A 13398-nucleotide genomic window follows, 5' to 3' on the forward strand; every position below is an offset into this window, starting at 1 on the left:
CTTTAACTACATGGAACACTCAAAACGCAACTTTCGGTATGTAAATGTATACAGAACGAACAACTTTCAGATGGCGTCGTCTAAAAAAGTTTGTGAATTCGAATACCTGGAAGCAACACTGTCAAATGAAAATGAAGAGCGGACATAAAAAATAAGAGAATAGCCAAAGGAAGTAAAGCTGTGGGATCATTAAGTAAATTGATGAAATCGAAGGAGTTATCTAGAGCAGCCAAAATTAGAGTATATCGAATAATAATACGATCAACAGTTACATACGGAAGTAAAACATGGGTTTTGATAAAGGCTGAAGAAAAATTGGTTACATGAGAAGGAAAGATGTTGAGGGAAATTTTTGAGGGAATAAAGACAAGTGAAGGACTATGGAGAAGAATAACTAACCAAGTATTGGAGAATTTGTATAGATACCTAAGAATAAGATGCATGGATACATAGAAGATGGTTGGGGCATACTAAAAGGATACCGGGAAATACATTTGCAAAAAGGGTCATTGAAATAGGGGATTAATTATATATATATCATTTTGATAACGACCAAATATTTATATTTCAAATTGGCCATCAAATATTGTTGTAACAGGGGCAGTTATCGGGTATATGCATTGAATTATACTACATCAGAAGACGTGAAAAAAAAATTAATTATACTCACCAACTTTTTAGAAATATTTTCTCTATATCCCCGTTAAGTTATGTTATCAGTTTCATTTTGATTTTTTCACAATTTTTGTAAAATTGAAGGATGAATTTTTTTTTGAATCTACTATTTTCGATTAATTAATTACTTACAAAACAGAGTTTTTCTGAAATACTGGCTATTTATAAGGTTTCACTTTGATATTGACAGACACATACAATTACGATACAGTCTGTTAATAAATTTAAAGCTTTCCGATAAACTGTATTTTTTGTTTTGTGGTGCTTAAATAAATAAAGATGACGGTTTTCCAACAGGGAAACTTCAAGCTGATTCCGCAATCTTCCAACGACTGACCTTGCGATTTATTTATAGTCATTGCAAAGGCCAGACGTACCGAAAATTGTAAACAGCAGTATGATGACAACTGATCCTACTTTTAACTGTAAATTGTGAGGTGGTAATCCAGGGAATTCCAGTGAATTTAAAAATTCTGTGAGATAGTTGACTACCTCATGTTGGTTCATAACGGTGTGGACTGATTTGAAGGAAACCAACTGTCTTGGAAGAATATTCTGAATGGTCGCATTGAGATTCTCGACATTTATTTTTCGCCGCCAATATTGCTCCTTCACCCAGCCAATTAGGGTTATTGAACTGTTGCGCTATATCTGGAAAAACACGCTGAATAAGCTACTCTTTTGAGCCTGTGATGTGGCAGAAAACTGTGGGTAACTGATCGAGGTGTCCACTGCGACTTTATTATTTCCAATGTCTAACAATTGCTTCGAAAACACACTTGCAGCTTCATCTTCTTGCAAAAATAGCACATAACTTGAAATGGCATTATCACGCACGTAGCGGCAATCGTCACTCACAAAGATAGAAGGATGCACTCTTTGTCTGAGATATTGATCGACATAGAGGATGGATCTACATATTAGTTGGTTGTCAAATATCAAATATTGTGGTTCCATTCAGAAACGTTCTATTTATCTGAGACAGTTCTTGTGCTGCCACGACACATTTGACTTAGGAATCCAATATTCTCTCTGTACCCTGCGTTGTCTGCGGTATTGATAATAATCAATGATGTCTTACTCATCTGAGTCCGAATATATTTAAAAATTACGTTTCATTGCTGCACCAACTCATTTAATACTGATTACGAGTTTTATCCACGCTCAAAAGTTCTATTTTGGTTGCAAAACTGTTGCAAGATCAACTGGTTTGCAACCTTTGTTTCAAAACAGTTGCATAGTGGGCGGTTGGCCTTAATAAATTAAGGTGGTTATGACATCACCTTTTCTTTTGCCGTATTCTTATTTGTGAGAAGAAAATGTTGCGTTTTGGAAAACACAGTTTGGAAGAAATAAAAGTTGAGGTAGATAACTTATCACCGTCCTATACAAAGGAATCAAAATCAACAGTATGGAAACGTTTTTGGACATTTTTTGAAGAACGAAAGTACATAATTGGAGAATAAACATCTGTAGTAGAGCACGCTAAAATCTTAAAAGATTGGGGATTTAACATAAAAAAGAAAAATTCAGAGGACTTCAAAGAATCGGTTGTAAAGAATACTCAGGGTTTCTTACTTTACTTTACTTTACTTTACTTTACTTTACTTTACTTTACTTTACTTTACTTTACTTTACTTTACTTTACTTTACTTTACTTTACTTTACTTTACTTTACTTTACTTTACTTTACTTTACTTTACTTTACTTTACTTTACTTTACTTTACTTTACTTTACTTTACTTTACTTTACTTTACTTTACTTTACTTTACTTTACTTTACTTTACTTTACTTTACTTTACTTTACTTTACTTTACTTTATTTTACTTTACTTTACTTTATTTTACTTTACTTTACTTTACTACTTACTTACGTCGCCTGTGACGTAAAAAGAAGTAAGTAGAAATCGAATTTCAAAACGTTTATACTTCTGCTATTATGACATTCGTACGTGACAGCTGTCAAGCCTAGGAAATTATCACTTATTAATATCGCAGTTAGGTCATGCGACCGAAATTTTTTTCGAAAAATTTCAGCAAAAAAGACAAGCTTTAATTGCAAGCTCCAGCTGAATTTCTTAGAGAAATGAGGAAGATTATCGTGGATCGGTATGTTTTCGATAATATTTCGGCATAATATTCCTTATTAGAAAAAGTTGATGGTTTCCTAATTTCCCCGGACTATATTTTTTATTTGGGTATATAATTAAAGCTAAATTTAATTAAAATTATCAGTGTTGGCTACTAGCGTATAAAAAGATTGAATCACTCTTTTATAAATAATTATAATTTAATATCAATCACACAATATTTCACTTTATGCGAAGATTTAAGGTGATTTTTCCCGAATTAAATCAACAATAAAAATTTTCCACTCGTATTAGTTATTTATTCCGGAAGTTAAACACATGTAATACCGGAGGTTGCAGAAATTGAATCTTAAGTAGTTAACATAATAGTTTGTATTGTGAAACAAAAATCAATGTTACTGAAAGAATACAAATGTTCAATTCCTTTTATTTTCGAAGGATATCCAACGCGATGTGTATATTAGTTTTAGATGAAAATTTCCTGTTTTTTCTTGTATCTAAGCATGTTGATGAGATTTGGCGTAATTCTATAATTTTGGACATTTCATATTTTGCTTCCTCATAGATCCCAAGCTTCCATATTCATCCTGAAAGCTTGCCAACATCAAAGTGAAGACAATGTTTATTGTTTTCTTCAGTTATGAAGCGTTGTACACCATAAATATGTTTTGATAGGTCACAAGATCATTAAAGTATACTACTTTATTAGTATTGTACCTGATCTGGCGATAGTTGCTTGAATTATACCACAGGAAGTACACATTCTATACAGTGTATGTTTCAAGTTTGAAGATTCCACGTTTTTTAGTATTTGTTTGGCAGCCATTAATAGTGAACGTTTTCATTAAACATGTTCATCGTTACGTGATACTGATAATACTTTTATTTGAAAGGCGTCAGCCCAACCAATATAAAAGCAGAACAAGATTCTATTCTGGGTAAGACTGCTCCTTCGTTATCAACATATTGGGTAGCAGAGTTTAAACGAGGCCGTACGACCTACGAAGACCAGCATCGCAGTGGTCGACCAAATGAGGTGACGACTCCAGAAATGTTGAAGAAAATCCACATGGAGGTAATTGATGATCGTCAACTGAAAGTACACGAGTAGCAGACATTTCAGTTCAGAACATCGCATATTAACTGAAAATTTGGACATGAGAAATCTGTGATCAAGATGATTGCCGCGTTTGCTCACAACAACGGCGTCTTGAAGATGATTTCATCGAAAACTTGGTAATGTTTCACAGCGGTGAATGAAACGTGACTTCGTCACTTTACACCCGAAACAAGAGAATAATCAAAACAATGGACTGAAAAGGGAGAACCGGCTCTAAAGAAGGCAAAGATCGTTCCACCTGCAGGCAAGGTCATGTCGTCGGTTTTTTGGGATGCGCATGGGATAATTTTCATTGATTATCTTGAAAAAGAAAAAACTATCAACGGCGAGTATTATCGAACTCATTTTAGAACGCTGGGAAAAGTGTATGGAACTGGAAGGTGATAAAGTTGGAAAATAAATATATGAAGTGAAGGATAATCAATATATTTCAAGTATGTTGCACTAAACCTCAAGATGATGTTACACATGGTAGGAACTTATTATGATGGTTTAGAGAATATAAAAATAAACTGTAACCGTGATCTCAAACGAGTTAACTTCAAACGATTAACAAAGATGATTTGAATCGAGGAAGCAACGTTGAAATTGCCGTGTAGAGTTGATAACAAAATTTTGTATTCTTTTTATGAATAAATTCCCGAAACTCAATAGTCCCATATATCAAGTAATACTAAATCAACTTATGCACTTTTAAATACATTTTTTTTTCTCGAGAAATTGAATTGTTTTATCTGGGTTATGAAACAAAGCTACTACTTTTTCTTTCTTGAAGCTCACAATTGAATATTTGTGACAGCATTTTGACAGTTTGTAATTCATTGGAACATCAGTTCAAATCAGGATTCAGTAATTCAAAACCTTTCGTTCTTTATCTAGTTCTTGACTAGACTACAACTCTAGGATAGTACAAGAAGTAGCTGTATTCATAAAACTATACATTGGTAAAAAACGTGATTACCTGTCATATCCTGAAATATAAACTTTTATATCGTAAATATCTTCCACATTATAGTAATTATCTTTGTTACAGGAGCGCCGTTCTATAAGGAACCTAGTAATTGGAAAACTATAGTTATTATAGTTTGCAGCGTTCTGTTCTTTGGTGCTGTGGTTTATGGTACTACATGCTTGCAGATTTGTAAAATGCATTTCTTCGAAAGAACCGAAAAAAAGTACACAAAAATGGATTCTTGCACTGACGTATGACAATGTAATAAACTGAGAATCTATGATATGTTTTGTTGTGATAAATACTTTGGTTTTAATATTGTTTGAAATTTTATTCAAAAAAAATTATGTAGATATGTTAATCCTTCAAATTATACAATAATTTCTATATTTACTCTTCGATATAAGAAGGAAACGTTTTTTACACAAACAGATACGCTTCACGGGCTGAAAGCTGATTGTATTATGGATCTATTAATTAATTCACGGAATTTAACATACATAATTATGAGTTAGAGATAAGATGCCTCCATATTTTCGTTATTTGGAGAATTTAGTCAATCAAAATTTTCAATTTTGAATCATTTTAAATATGAGTTTACAAAAATGATAATATTGTAACTATTAAACAATTTATTTGGGTCCAGAATCCATGCTTGGTCTAGCTTAAAGTGTGTAGCTATTACATCTCTCAGTAGTCTGCTCGTAATATAAATTCTGCGGAGATATATGGAAATAACTGGCATGAGATAAGCTAAGGTACACATAGATAGACCTTTTACCTCTTTTACCAATCAACTGCTTCACTTATACAAGCTCCTTTTAATTTAACACAGTCATCTAAGACGCCATCTCCATGCTATAGGCATCACCGACGATATGGAATAGTGTTGTAGTATGGAGGGGGAAGAAACAAGAGACTATTTCATCGGTGAGTGCCTAGTATTCATATCCAAGAGGTTGGAACACTTGGCAAACATCACAGTTTGACCATCTAAAAAGATAATTAAACGATCAATGATTCGTTAAAGAATATTATTTGATGTCCACACATGATATTAATTCTGAGAGAATTGGTTTTTAAAATTTTTAAACAAATGGGAACCAGCTTTGAGACAATATAACCCCATAAGTAGTAAATGTAGCGCCATGAATAAGCATAATTTTTTTACGAAATCAACATGCGGGTGTATTCGATTAGGTTGACAATTATGATGAAACTTCATTGTACTTGCTTTCCCACAGGCAAACAAGATCTACAAATGATCGGATTATTTCATTTTCTCAAGTAACCGGCAACGGTGTGACATAAGAGATTGTTACTAAAAATTGGAAAATATTTACATGCTTGTTATGTTCAATCTAACCTGAAAGACCGTATAATCCGGTCAAAAAAATGAGTTTTTCGCGATTTTCAGCAAAAAGGTTTATACCTTAGACAAAAATTGTAGATCATAAAATTATCTATTGAAAACGTATCAATACTTTTTTCCTACGAGCCACCCACTGTTTCTGAGATATATTGATTCAAAATGTTGTATAAGTTGTAATCGTTATAATATGCACACGTTTCCACGCCACCTATGAGGTAGTGGTTTCCTCAGTAGGCTTTTCCACGTCTGTTGTGATGTTTAACTTGGAACTACTGCAAAATAATGGAAATTAGCAGAAATTTAAAAGATAAAAGCAATTTAAATTGAAAAAAGTTGTGAAATTTAATCGTTGTAGCTTTCAAATTCTTCTTCTTCATCTTCATTCTGAGTGCATGTAAATTGCGTCAATAGCGATGTATTTCATGTCTGAATCAAACCGATCTTCCACATTTAGCATTGCAACTGAGGTTGGAGGAAGTCACAGCCAGTTATTGCGTGTAAAAATAGTACATGATTTTAACACTTTGCAAAAGTAGATAAACTTTGATGAATAGATTTCCGATTGATGTTGAGCTTTTCCTGGTCTTAAGAAGAAAATAGTTTTTCAGTTGGAGCTGGAGCAGTGAGTAATACGAGTAAGTCTACATTTTCACCAACAAGAATAGTTGTATTTGTATTTTAAGTGTAAGTTACAATGACCGATAGAAAAATATTTCAACATATATTACAAGAGATGTATATATGTGGCGTACTCGTGGATATTATGACGATTACAACATTTACAACTTTTTGAGTAGTTATATCTCAGAAACGGTGGCTCATAGGAAAAAAGTATTAATGCATTTTTTGTGAATAATTTTATGATCTACAATTTTTGTCTGATTTATTTTTATGATAAAACTTACCGTTTTGCTGAAAATCGCAAAAAACCCATTTTCTTGACTTTTGACCTTGAATAAATTCTTTTCCATATTCCAAATTTCATTTTTAATTATATTTTAAACAATTTCACTGATTTATAGCTGGGAATTTATGTAGCTTTATTATTTTCTTGGTTTAATTTGACAATAATGTATCTATTATATACTTGTGACATCCTTGTTACGGAAAATGTTGAATTGGCTACATTTGCAGACGACACTGCAATACTAGCTGTTGGAGAATCAATTGGAGTGGTGGTCAAGAATCTTCACATTTCATTGAAAAAAAAGTTATCTAACAAATGGAGTATTAAAATCAATTTAGGATAATCTGCTCATATCATATTTAACTATAAATATAAACAATGTCCCAGTTACATTTAACAATAAGATTATCTTATATAGAGAACTGTCAAATATTTAGGACTACATCTGGAAGGTAAACTCAAGTGGCAGGAACATTTAAGAAATGAAGCAGCTTAACTAGGAAGAAACTCACAACTTACTATTAAGGAGCTATTAAGGAGGAGTATGCAACTATGGGGCCGTAGGTACTAGTGAAAGTAACTTGCTTGCGTTTAAAGAGTCTAAAACCGAATATCAAAGAATATAGTTGATTCCCCCTGGTAAGTCAGCAATCAATATCCATACCGGGAACTCCGTATAAAAACAGCCGAGAATAACGACATCATAATCACATAAACAACGAAATGTTGGAACTTTATGATAATCAAGACATAGTTCGCAGACGTTATTTAAAATTACGAAAATATGGAAATGTCTTTATATCCAATGGGACACATTGTATATTTGAATTTACATTACTTGAAACAAATTTAATTTATATGTAAGATATCCGACATGTTTTAATGTTTACAGAACTACCAACATTTATTAGTGGTGTTACGTGCTTTTCATTCTGAATTATATAAATCTATTACGTTTTCAATATTTATGATTTTAATAAGGCTATTGTTACAATGTAGCTCAACACAAATCAGTAGAAAAACAAAAAAAGTGAATAATAATCATTTTAATCTGTTGGATTCATCTCGATATATAGTGGCCTGAGTACGTGAACAAAATTTTGTTGAATACTATATTTAAATACTGATCCAAGTTTATAAATGCCTGTTGATATAAATTTTATAGATAGCTGTATACACAATGAGTTTTATATAAAGAATGCTTCAATTATCTCTGAAACGGCTTGTATAATTTTTTTAAAATTTGGTGCGCATCATTTTTGATATATGGTCAGATATTGTTGTCAGATTTTTGGTTTTTTTATATTGAGATTTCTTTAATGTATTGCATCATATATTTTTAGATTTGACACTTACATTGCATACGAAATTTGTGGAAAATTACAGATCAGAAAGCTCTCGAATCTAGATATGAGTCTTCTCAATCTAAATAACAACATTCCTGGACTTATATCAAATTATACTTTATTATTTTGACACGAAGGAAAATTGTTATGATAATTAGTTCATTTACAGACCACACACTACATTATATTGCAAAAATATAGTGCCGTTCAACGCTTATTTATTTTCATTATTCTATACAGAGTGAGTTTTAGGTTCGGAACGCATCAATTATCTCGGAAACGGCTTGTACGATTTTTATAAATTTTTGTTCGTCAGGCATGATACGGCCGGTATTGTGATGGTATCTACATTGTTGTCAGCTCTTTCCATTTTGCGGAAAAATAATGCTTTTTATTATTTCAAATGGATCTCCCTATATATTTTGTGTTTTTAGAAATACTAATTGTTTTTCATTTAATATTCTCTATAATTAAATGTCACAATTTCCATTTACAGTATCTCCACCAAAGTTACAATAAATATTGTACATTTAGATGGCTACGATTGACCAAACTATTGAATAATCTTTAATAATTTTTATGCTAATACAAATCTCGAAACAAGGTCTTGTGTCAGTAAATTAGTAAAAATATTAACGAAACTGGTGCGGTAAAATATTTATCATGGCGCATAAAATCTACAACAACTAAAGACAAATCTTTATATGTTTGTGTCATGCTACACTTAGATCTACATTTGTTAAGTAGTAAAATTACAAATTTTAGAAAACATACAGTAAAGTCGATTACAGCAGATGCTCAAAATGTTGTCTATTTACTTCAATACAAAAAGTTATGCGATTTTCAAATCTTTTGCAATACATCTTGCAACATCCCTGACTGCTCAATTCTTCTTATCTGTGTGATAATCCTATCTTTTAATTCCTGAATATTGGCAGGTTTTGTTTTATAAACGATGCTTCTTAAGTGACCTCACAAGAAATAGTCTAAAGGATTCATGTCGGGTAATCGCGAGGCCCATTCGATAAAACCACGCCTTCCAACCCATCTTGTGGGAAACACATTATTTAGGTATTGCCTCACCACACACGCATAGGGAGGTGGGGCACCATCTTGTAGCAAAATATTGTCGTTTGGGATATTGTTATTGTCTGAAAATTTCTTATAATGAATTCTTTTTTGATGTAATTGAAAATACTTGGGTTGATGTATTATAGTATCAGAAGCTATTTATGAAATTTGGGGCTGTGTCATTAGTGCTGTTATGACAAAGAGAACAACAGCAAATGATGGAAGTATTGATGGTGCAGAAACTTCTGACATGAATTTATACATAATGCTGATTGAATATTTTCTGAAACATTTGAAAATTGATCAGCTTTTTTTTACTCAGTCTCTGTATGATAACTAATTGACTAAATTAAAATCTTAAACATATGAATATTATCATAAAATAAGTCTTTGTTATATGTCTTTTCTGATCCTTTCTGCTGAATTAGTTTAGGTACATCATTTTTTGTCTGAGTGAAAGGATCTGGATTGAACCCTATGGAACTATGATTTCAGTGTTGTATATTCAGAATAATTTAAATAAGATTTACTTAGATGAAAGCTATAGCAACTAGATCGTTTGTATATCTTATCTGGTATATTCAAAAAAATATGTTCTCTCCAATATATCGCGCAAAAATTATTGTTACTGTTATTAACATTTCCTTTTATTTAACAAATATCATTAAATATTTACTTTTTTATATTGACATTATATTTATTCATTATTAATTTTGTCATTGAAGGTTTTGTTAGGTTTATGTTTATTTTAGAGATAGGCAAAGCGTTATCTTCTACAATTAACGGAAAACTGCCATAATAGTGTCTTGAAAAATTATATATAAGATACATATCTTTAGATATGACCTTTCATAAAGAACGGCGGCAGTTGTGACCATTTGTCCGTATTTTATTAACTAAAGGTAGAAAGGGAAATGTCACCAAATAAATCTAGGATATTCTATGCAGTTTTCTTATATAAAAATATGATTTATCCTGAAAAGTTGCAATAATTGATTCGATTCTGAATTTGATAGACTTATTCAGTAACATATCCAACAGAAAATCCAATTCCAATATTTGGTTTTCTTCTTCTATAGTATTTTTTCAAGCTAATAGAGTAACTTTCTAATACTACGTATCAAATAATTCACGTCTACAATTCCAAATGTGGCGCTACCTAATTATTTGTCTGAGCCCAAATAAGATGTATGATACGGTGGCAGTCGTAAGGCTTTAATAGTCTAAGAACCATTGACCATTATATCCCATCACTTTTTCACGTGTTGCATTCCAGTTTCTTAACGGTTTGCAGGACGACTTGAACCACAGTTCGAAGCAATCGACGACGAGTGTGATAGTTGCCAATTTGTAAGGTACCTTTCTCCAGAAATCTAATGTCGCTACCTACGAGGATATATTGAAAAGACCTATCAAAAAATGTTTTTTTTGCTCTTCAAACCAGACCTCCACAGCTTTTATTACGTCCTTGTTGAAAGAAAATTTACGATCTTTTAAACTTTCTTTAAGTTGAGAAAAGAGATGATAGTCGGACGGAGCCAAATCTGGTGAATAAGGGGGGTGTTCTAGTAATTCAAACCCTATATCATGAATTTTTTGCATGGCAAACATGAAATTTGTTGTCAGGGGCGTTGTGCTGCAAAAACAAAACACCTTTGAATAGCTTTCCGCGTCTTTTTCCCGTAGAGTGGTCAGCAAGGTTGAATAGAAATCTCCAGTTATTGTTCTACTCTTATCCAAAAAATCAATCATGATTACTCCATGGCAATCCCAAAAAACTGAAGCAAGAACTTTTCCAGCAGATTTTTAGACACGATTGCATCGATTGTTGCTTTGTTTCTGGATCGTAGAAATGTACCCAAGTCTCATCCATTTGGTTTAAGAAGTCTACATCATTTTCAAATCGAGTACAGATCGAACGCTTTTGGTCAACATTCAAATATTTGGGGATCCATTTTGCAGCAATTTTTCTCATGTACAAATTGACGTGAACTATATGATGAACGCGTTCGTATGAAATATTCAGTGTTTCAGATATCCGTTTCAGACTATTCGACGGTCTGATAAAATCATATCATGAACTGCATCGATACTTTCAGGGACTGACACAGAAACTGGCTTTCCCGATCGGTCATCATCTTCAATGGAAAATTTACTTCTTTTGAAGCTTGCAGTCCAATTTTTCTCGGTCGCATACGAAGGACATTCATCACCATGGCTCGATACTCCAATTTTTCGATTTTCACAATTTCGGTGGACATTTTTTTTAATTTATTACGAAACTCTGGTTTACTTTTTGGACGTCAAACTTTACACTCACACTTCTAATAAGTTTTGGTATGTTGCTATGGTAACGCAATATTTTGTTTATGAATGGAACTGGTTTAGGCTAACTAGATATCAATACATCCTCATATGAGCTGCTGACTCTTGCATGTTCGTGCTTGAAAACCTGTCTATAAACGTTAAAAAATAGTTGTTCGACTGCTTTTGATGGTTGTAACCTAATATTTACTTAAGTCTCATCTAAATAGTAAATTTTTCAATTTTGTTACATACAATTCGTCTATTTTATGTTGCTCTGACTGCTTTCAAATTAATTTATATATGATTATATCTATTTCGTTTAAATTGATTCTGTCTCAAAATATCGGTGCACCAATCTATTAAAGCAGTTGCTTTGGTCAGTATTCTTGATTAATGATATTGTTTTTATTGATATTTATGTAATTTTTAATCCGACAACGACCTGATCTCCATTTTTATGTGCATGATATAATAACTGTTCTGTTTTTGTACTTTTACTACTTGGATAAATGATATTTTTATCCCTATTACAAACATACTAGTGTAGTCATAATTATTTTTGAAATTATTTTATCGAAAGCTAATATATTGCAGAAGAGAAAGCTAAAAACTTATAATAAAGTTTTCGTTATTGAACGTTTTATTGCGGCTTTGAATGATATTTTAAGCCAAAAGATATTCAAATTATTTATAAAATATATCAGCCCGTGACGATTTCATTGTTAAGTATAGGTAGTTATTTCTCTAGAAACATTCTGAAAATATTCAAGAAAACGAATAGTATCTCCTGTATTCATTATAATGTGACTTTAACAGTTTTTCTTTGTACCTATAGATAGATTAAAAAATTGAATCTTAAACTGCTCAAATGAATGAATCAAAGACTTAATTACATTAATTAGAAATAGATTTAAGATGTTGTGTTCAAGTTTTTCAATTTGATCCATTCAAAAACTATTTTCATAGACGGTAGAATTTATTATACTTTTAAAGTTACTGATTAAACACAAATTTATACGTATTGTAAAAGTATTTATATTGTTTGTTAATAAATTTTCATTATATATTTCTTGTGTTTTATTGATTTAGCAAGTTTTTTTTCTTTCTCAGGTAAGAGTATGATAAGCCACCCCACGACGATCAACAGAAACTTCTCATCAATTATTATGACTTTTTACGCACAGATAGATCTTGATGAGATCTATCGAACAAAGTTATCCATGGTTCCATATCTGTTAGCCTTCCTGAGATAATGGCCACTTCCGGTATCTCCGGAAGTATATGTTTCCGCATAAAATATATATGATAAATCGATTTCTCGTAATATCAATAGTCTTTGTATAGCTTCATGATGATCGTTGTGGGGTGGTTTATCAAACTTGTGCCGTTTCCGTTTATTTTACTAAACTTTCTTCAGTTTTTTGAAAAGACACCTTGTAAAATTGAATTTTTTCGTATGTTTAGATAGAGAAAAACTTTTTTGGTAGACTTTGTTTTTATTATTCAGGATAGTTGCCCTTGTGAGCGATAGAACGATTATAGTTTTCACACAATTTTT

The 13398-nt window shown here is 31.8% G+C and overlaps 1 long non-coding RNA gene across 1 annotated transcript in view; it reads left to right on the plus strand.

The window, feature by feature from the left end:
* Nucleotides 1-12906, plus strand: part of LOC130897537 (uncharacterized) — a 31839-nt gene extending 18933 nt beyond the window's left edge. Inside the window, exon 3 of the long non-coding RNA XR_009059724.1 lies at nucleotides 4919-12906. This is a non-coding gene — a long non-coding RNA (uncharacterized LOC130897537). The remainder of the gene's footprint in view (nucleotides 1-4918) is intronic.
* The last annotated feature ends 492 nt before the right edge of the window (nucleotides 12907-13398 follow it).

Source organism: Diorhabda carinulata, chromosome 1 (genome assembly GCF_026250575.1).
Source record: "Diorhabda carinulata isolate Delta chromosome 1, icDioCari1.1, whole genome shotgun sequence".
NCBI classification, from domain to species: domain Eukaryota; kingdom Metazoa; phylum Arthropoda; class Insecta; order Coleoptera; family Chrysomelidae; genus Diorhabda; species Diorhabda carinulata.